The sequence below is a fragment of the Chrysochloris asiatica genome, unplaced genomic scaffold (genome assembly GCF_000296735.1).
Source record: "Chrysochloris asiatica unplaced genomic scaffold, ChrAsi1.0 scaffold00232, whole genome shotgun sequence".
NCBI lineage: Eukaryota > Metazoa > Chordata > Mammalia > Afrosoricida > Chrysochloridae > Chrysochloris > Chrysochloris asiatica.
In genome coordinates, this window is record NW_006408750.1 from 1,012,898 (window position 1) to 1,021,357 (window position 8,460).

The window sequence follows — 8,460 nt, forward strand, 5'->3', positions numbered from 1 at the left end:
TAGAAAGCTTCATCTTTCTCTCACGGAGCAGCTGGTAGTTTTGAACCGCTGACCTTAAGGTTTGCAGCCCGATTCGTAACCACTACGCCAGAAGTGTTCCACATTAGACAAATTTGCCTTAACATGAAATTACATACATGAATTACATACATGAACAATGAGGGTTTGAACTCCCTGGGTCTACTTAGATGAGGATTTTTTTTCAATAAATATATGGAAAATATTTTGGAGATTTGCAACAATTTGAAAAACTTGCAAACAAACCATATAGCCTAGAAATAAAAATTTTAAAAAATTATGAAAAAGTTAGGTATGTGATGAATACGTAAAATACATGTAGATATTAGTCTATTATATCATTGGTGTTTTATCATTTACTACCATAAAATATGGATTGTGTGGCTCGCTACCCTACCAAAGTGTCCCCAGGTATTCAAGTTGCCTGGAAGTTAGATATTTTCAACCACGCTTTAAAACCTACTTCTTAATCTTCACCTCACTTAAACATTACATGACAGATTCCAAGAACACCAAGCATCTAGGAACAAGTTCCCACCTCATTTGCCCTCTCTGCACGACTGTTATGGGCTTTCCATTTTGTTCTATATCAGAAATCATCTGGCCAGCCCTAAAGTCAGCACCGTTTCCAGCCCAGCTTCAGTGTTCCTATTATAAGTGCTCTATTTTGAAAAGGTTGTAGATTTTACTATTCATTTCCACAGGAAATTACTGAACTTTTCACACAGTTGACATTGCCAGACTATGAACAGTCCTGTTTTTCAGATCCACACTAAACAAGTTCCTATATAATAACATTCCTATAATGTATTTTGGAGAACAAGGAGATTTGGCTGAGGTACAGCAGTTAAATAACCCAAACTCTTGCCGGCTATCTACATCTCTGAGCCAGACTGAAAATATTAAGACAGGAAAACACGAAATGTGAAAATCACAATGAAGTGTGTTTCTGTTACAATTTGTACAAGTTGCGGGTCTCCATCTACATTCCCAAATACTGCAGCCAAGTGAACCAAATCCTTAAATTTAACACTGTTCCAAACTAGGAATGCTCAACCCTTCATTAAGGCTGATAGAAAAGCACTTCTAGGACATGGTGAGGTTTTGCATGTTTTTGTAATAAAACAGACACTAATGTTTAGTTACTGAATGTGTAAATTCAGCCTATGAGACAGTGGGAAGCTAAGAGGAAAGGACGCAATTTGGGAAATACCACCTCTCCACATCACAGATATCCTCAGGCCCATTAGAGAACCCTGAAACTAGACCCTACAATATATGCATTTTTATAAAGCAAACCCACCCTCTAACTTCAGGCTGTGCGTGACCTGGTTTCTCTTTTTAATTTTACAACTGCAGTGGAAGGCTAACAGGGTAGTATGCCTGGGTTAATATATCAACCGCAAAGTGGGTACACTGTTACAGAAAGATTCCAATAAGTCATTTATTGTGATTTCAATGGTCCATTTCTCTTGTAACTTGATCAAATGTTAGATAAATCGATGGGGTCCAGAGGGCTAAATAAATAAAAGACACCTAAGCCTCTAGCTCCAAGTTTTCTAACTGGATTTTGGAGTAAATTTTATGTAGAACCTGGGGCAAAAGGGATTTCTTGCCAGAGGTGGTAGGTAGATTTAGGGAGTGGAGTAGGTGGGTACCACATGAATGAGCCATCAGTTGAGTTTTAATGGCTGTCAGACAAATCATCCCTAGTAATTTTTAAATGGAGTCCTTGGGTGGTGCAAATATGACAGGCTATGAATGGAAAGATTAGAGGTTTAAGTCCAACCAAAGGCATCACAGAATAAAAGCCTGGTCATTTATCTCTGAAAAAATCAGTCATCCAAAACCCAATGGAGCACAGTTCACCTCTGATACACATGGGGTCTAATCAACTTGATGGCGACTGGTTGCTTTTAGTTTTGTTAAATGTGAAATAGAAAATATACAAATCCTACTGCTTGGTTATACTTAAATACTCTTTCATTGACACTACTGCTCCTGAAAAGATTTTTTGTTAATTTGGGAAACTGCAGTTTGAAGGCGTATGTTTGTTTGATGTGCCTCATTACCATACTGGTTAATGTAATAATGATTAAAAAAAAAAAAAGGTGTTTAGGAGTTGAGGTTTCTCTCCTCCACCTACACCTTATGGCAAACAGAACATCACTCAGATAAATGTGTAAAACCAAGGCATGTCTATTTTTCTTTTTACTCATAAGGGGCCATATCTCAGCTAACCTAATCCCCTCTAACACTTAGGCCATTAAATTACTTTTCTTAATTTGTTCCCCCTACCTGTCTGTCAGTTTGTCGTACTGAAGTGGCTTGCATGTTGTTGGTAGCTATTCCACTGGTATTTTAAATACCAACATGGTCACCCATGGTGGATAGGTTCCAAAGGACATTACAGACTAAGACAGACTAGGAAGAAGTGGGGGGTGGACTACTTCTGAATGTTTAGCCCTGAAAAAGCCTTAGGAATAGCAGTGGAACATTGTCAGATATAGTGCCAGAAAATGAAAACATTATAAATAGCATCAGAATATTTTCAGAAATCAAATGGTGTACTGAATTAGGCAAATCTGCTGTACAAGAACTCTTCAAAGTGTTCAAGAGCAAAAAAACCCACCAAATCAGTTTGAGGAGTAAGGTGTGTCTGACCCAAGCCATGGTATTTTCAGTTGTCTCATATGCATGTGAAAGTTGGAGAATGAATAAGAAAACCATGGGAGAATTGATGCATTTGAATTATGGTGTTGGAGAAGAATATTAAAAGTACCATGGACTGCCAAAAGAACTAACAGATCTGTGTTTGAAGTACAGTCAGAATGTTGTGTCTCATACTTTGGACATGCTATTGGGAGCGACCAGTTCCTGGAAAAGTACCTTATGCTTGGTAATCATCAAAAAAGAGGAAGGCCCCAAAGAGATGGATTGACACAGTATCAGCAGCAATGGACTCAAGCATAACAACACTGTGAGGTTGGCTCAGGACCAGGCAGTGTTTCATTCTGTTGTGTATAGGGTTGCTGTGAGTCAGAACTAACTCAATGACACTCCACAACAACGAGAAGTTGGTTCGACAAAGATGACAATTTTTTAGTCCCTAGATAAGATGTGTGGAGTCCTGGTTTGGTGCTGTGGGTTAATGTGCCAGACCGCAAAGCTGTTTGAACTGCAAGGACGGCAGTTCAAGCTCACCATCTGCTCCTCGGAAACCCTATACAGGGTCACTATGGGGGCACTTACCAACAACAGCAAGATAAGATGTATGCTAGCAGCAATGGCATCTATTTTATGACTGAGTCGTGACTGGTCATTATTTTAGGTAGCGAAGGGACCATGCTAACCACAGGTCAGCTGACTCTATATAGAGTCGCTATGAATTGGAACACCAATAGGTGAGAGGGTAATTTCCAGCCAGTGAGTGACAAGATGGTGAGAGGGAGATGCTCAGAGATCCCAGGTTGATAGCCCTTTCCTGGGTCACTCTAATTTTTTCCCTTTAAATATTTTATTATGGTTTTGGTGAAAGTTCACATAGCAAATTAGGTTCCCATTTAGCAATTTCCATACATATTGTGGGTTAAAGTGCCAGACTACAAAGCCGTTTGTTTGAACTGCAAGGTCGGTGGTTCAAGCTAACTAGCTGCTCCTCGGAAACCTGATACAGGGTTGCTATGGGTCGGAATTGACTTGAGGGCACTTAACAACAACATACATATTGTTCAGTGACATTCCTTATATTTTCCACATCGTATTAACATTCTCAGGTCCATTCTGGCTTTTCCATTTCCTTCCTCCTCCCTCCCCCCACCTCCTGCCCACCCACCCCAACACACACACTTCTCATCTTTGCTTTAAGCTAAATGTTGATCCTTTTGGTCTCATATAGATGATTAGATGATTTCCTTTTGTTTCAAAGGCACATAGTACTTGCAGCCAATCTGTTATTTAGCTGAAAGTGGGTCTCAGAGCGACGGGCTGGGGGTTTCTCTAGTCTTTACAGGTCCAGTAAGTCTGGCCTTTTTTTTTTTTAAGAATTTGTGTTTTGTTCAGTCTATTATTTATGTCCAGTTTAAGAATTGTTATGAAATAGGAATTTTGGGAGCAGGAGGAAAGAATGATATGAAGACTGTGGGAGTTATGGATCAAACTCAAGACCCAGTGATGAGAATTCCAAAGGAGGGAGAAGGGGCCAGAATCTCCATGCTTTCTGAGAACAGAAATGGGCTAAGGCCCGCACTGGAGGCAGTAGTGGGTGTTTGTGAATGTACATGGTTACAGTCATTTGGCATGATTTGTACACAAAATCTTCAAAACAGATGGTTCCTGGGTAACAGGATGTCCCCAAGTCTTGTTTATTCAAGAACCAATCTTGTCTTTGAAAGCACTGAAGTCATAACTTAGGATCCTAACTGGGTCTCTTAGTGTTTGGGACAGAAAGCCATTGCTGTAAGCTAGTGTTTTTCTGTCTGTGGCTGTGACCCATTTGTTGTTGTTAAGTGCCATAGAGTCAGTTCTGACTCATAGCGATCCTGTATAGGGTTTCTAGGAGCAGTTGGTGGGTTTGAGCTGTGATCTTGCTATTAGCAGTCCGGTGATGCCCCTATAGCACCACACCAGGAGTCCTGTGACCTATCAGTGTCTTGAAATCAATTGATATCTGACCAGCATTTTTGAGTGGGGTATAATAGGAAAATCTGAGTGCATCTCATATAATTTTGTGAAATATTTTTAGTTCAAGTGTATGTATGTATATGTGTTATTATTGTTGTTAAGTGCCATTGAGTCAATTCTGACCCATAGCGACCCTGTATAGGGTTTCCAAGGAGCAGCTAGTGAGCTTGAACCACTGACTTGGCAGTTCAAATGGCTTTGCAGTCTGTTGCATTAACCCACAGCACCATACCAGGACTCCATGTATATGTATACTGAGTTGTAATGTAAAAAATACCTCTTACTGTGCTAAAGAAAAAAATCCACAGTGATTTAAGTAACTTAAAAAGGAAAAGTTATAGTAATTAGCAGATTGAACAAGCAAGCATTGCCCCATTGTTTTTTCATAGACAATTTATGCATGTGTGTGAATGCATGTATATGCTCTATGAATGAATATGTTAGTGTGTGCACATGTCTGTGTGGGAGCAAGTGTGCTTATGTTCATGTGTGTATGCATGCATGAGTGTGTATATGTGCATGCACCCACATGAATGTGTATGTAAGTGTAGAGTGAGTATGTGTGTGAGGCCTGATTATGTGTTTGGAAACAGTGTATTCCTTCTGAAGAATAAGGTGTCAGAGAGTCAGATGTTTATGTCAGGAGACATTGATTAATATGATAATTCAGAAAATCTGATGGGCCAACCGATAGCCTCACATCAGGACTCTTGAGATACAAAAGATACACTCTCTTGCCATTGACTGAAATTGTAAATAAATTCTTAAAACAGTTTAAGGCCACAGTGCTTTTGCCTGAGCCCAAGCTCCGTAATAGTAACATAATTTCACTTAGTTTACAATATGAAGACAAAGTGTAGACTGAGTTATTGATCATGCCTGGCTCTTCCGGACACATTTCCTGAACTTATTTCCATAATGGATTCCTAGAAAAATCACCAATACTGCCTTCGGTTTTCAAACAAAATGACAAGCATTTCTAACTTAGCTGTCCCAGGCAGTCTTAGAAGTCTCCTATGTGCTGATAGGAAATACAGAGAACACAAAGTAGCTATACCACAGAGGTGGTAGGGAAAACCCTTCAGTAGAAAGATGATGCACAGTGATACTCAGAAACTCTGAGACCATATCAACTACTAATGGACCATTTATTAATATTTGTAAGGTACATACTGTGATATATTAAAAAAAAAAAAAAAGACATTGATGTAAAATGAGAGGCATCTTCATCATCAGAGACTTGCTTTGCAGCCCGGGAGCATGATTGGTTGAGGCAATGTACTGTGCAAGGTTGAGGACTTGGGTTCTGTCGTCACCTCCAACACAAAGCAATGATCTGGATCTTCAGTAACAGACTAGACTCCAGCTCATTTTTTCTAAATATACATCGTTGGTCATAAAGAGGCTTTGGTTTTCATTCTCTCCAAGGAAATACAGAGAACCGCCACACTGAAAGCCATCACAAACACTCCCTATGAAGTGTAACTTGGTCAGGCACCCCCTAGCGGTTGGCCTGAAAATGCATCCAGGTGAGGAAGAGAGCGCACAATGGGAGGGCACTCCTGGTGAAGAAACTAGAGCATGTTCTAAAAGGAGTTAGAAACTGATCACCACTCCCTTCTTACAAGAACTGACACATTGTTTTCCTGATTTGGAAGCAGTGCCCCTCTCCCCACCCCTCAACCGTGACACATTTCTACAATAGGAAAAGTTAGGCCTACAGGGTCATGTTCTCTGAGATTTCAGGAGGAGTTTATCTTAGTTTGGGGGCTGCAAATATTTCCAAAACCTGGGTTTCTGCTACTCATTGTTTGTTCAGCAGGAACCTATAAAGTCTAGTTTCTTACTTGACTGAAAGAAACGAATCCACATAAATATAATGCCCTGGGCGAGGATTCAGCAGCAGGCCGGACAGACCAGGTCCCAGGATCCCTAGAACCCAGTACATTGCCTGGCACACAGCAGGCTCTTAATAAATATTCATTGAATGATGGCTAGAATAAGGTTGTTGAGATCACAGTAGTTTTCTTCTACAATGCCTGAGTCTCTGAGACCACAGACTTCCGTCTCATTTGTCAGCATTGGTATTTAATTTTTCTTGGCCAATGTTATGTTTGAATTTTATTCATATACTAAGAATTATGTACCATTATAAATATGGATTTCCTCTCTGGGTACTTTTTTTCTGGCCAAATCCTCATAGTAAAGTGATGTTAAGCCACACTGCATGATCCCCAACTTGCCTGCAAAGATTTTTAAAAATGGAATCATCTTATCCAAATTTCTAAAAAAAAAAGTCATAAAATCATTTTTTGGTTCAAATGCATAATGATACCATTGACCATAATGTTAACTTACTTAGATCAACTCCTCAGTTGCACTATTACTCCTAAACATGGCAATTCAGTTACTAAGGAATTATTTTTCAATGAATAATTACTTACAGTTTCTTGTAAAACACAAGCTAGCCCTCTCATCAGTTTTTCACCCACAATTATCACATCACTGCTTAGAAGTCCCCATTTTGACTGGAACATTTCTAACAGCACAGTGGAAAACAAAGAAAAATCTCATGCCATAGGGAAATGCAGTTTAAGTAGTAGATAACTGAGTAGCTTAGACATAGTATCCTATTATTATCTTTCTCAGTGGCTGAATGCTAATAAATTTGACCACCTTGGAGCTATCTATTTTTAAATGTGATTAAAATGTACAGTCTCACAATAAGTTTAAATGGCTTATTAAAGGCTTTCCACTGGCATCAGTAGCAATGGTGTTTCTAATTTGCTAGCCACTGTATCAGGCTTACTTTAAGCACGAAGCATATTTGTACAAGTAATCATAACACAAATATGGTCTTTGAGGAAACGCTGTGTGTAAGAGCTTAACATTGTTGAAGTCTGCTTTTTTATATCTTCTAAATAGCATTCTATAGGCGTTGGACCAAAGTGCCTTAAAACCGTGCTCTTTTATCAGATGTAACTACTGTAAATTTTGCCTGTAATGCTCAGGAAGGGGCACAGGGGTGGAGGGGGGAGGACACCATGCATTTTAAGGGTGAGGTGAGGGACGAGGGTTTGAGCCACCTTCATTTGAATAACATTCTTGAGGACCTTGGTACCTAAAATAAATAGTTAATGCATTTAGTTGCTAACAGAATGGCTGGAGTTTGAGTCCACCCAGAAATGGCCTGGCAATTTACTTCTGAAAACACAGCCACTGAAAACCTTAGGAAATGCAGTCCTACTCAGACACACGTGGGGTCGCCATGAGTTGGAGTTAATGCAGAGACAGCTTGTACTGGCTAAGTTTTACGGGAGACAGTAGCATCTGCAGCATCTGGGACTCCACCTAGTCCCTGTGAATCGGGACCTGTGTTTAAACAAGATCCCAGAGTTAAAGAAGCACTGTCTTAGGATCCCAAAGGCCCTGTTCACCATGGCCAAACATGCCCCAGAGCATCTCTTTTTCACTTCTGAAATCATCCTCTTTGAGAGAGGAATGTATCCCCTACACCAGGCTGCCCTCCCTTTGTTGTCACTCCCTGTACTCATGAACCTGTCAACATCTGATGTCCCTGCTCTTTATCAAGAAACCACTTCTCACTATCTCCACCCAGCACCGGGCAGTGGCTTCCTGCTGCTGAATAACCTTGAGAAGGAAACATTAGGACTCCCAGGGCTATGGGTTTATTCTGCTTCCCAACTTCATGGAGTCTGCACGGAGATTTCATCCTTCTAACTTGTCCACGGCCCCTTC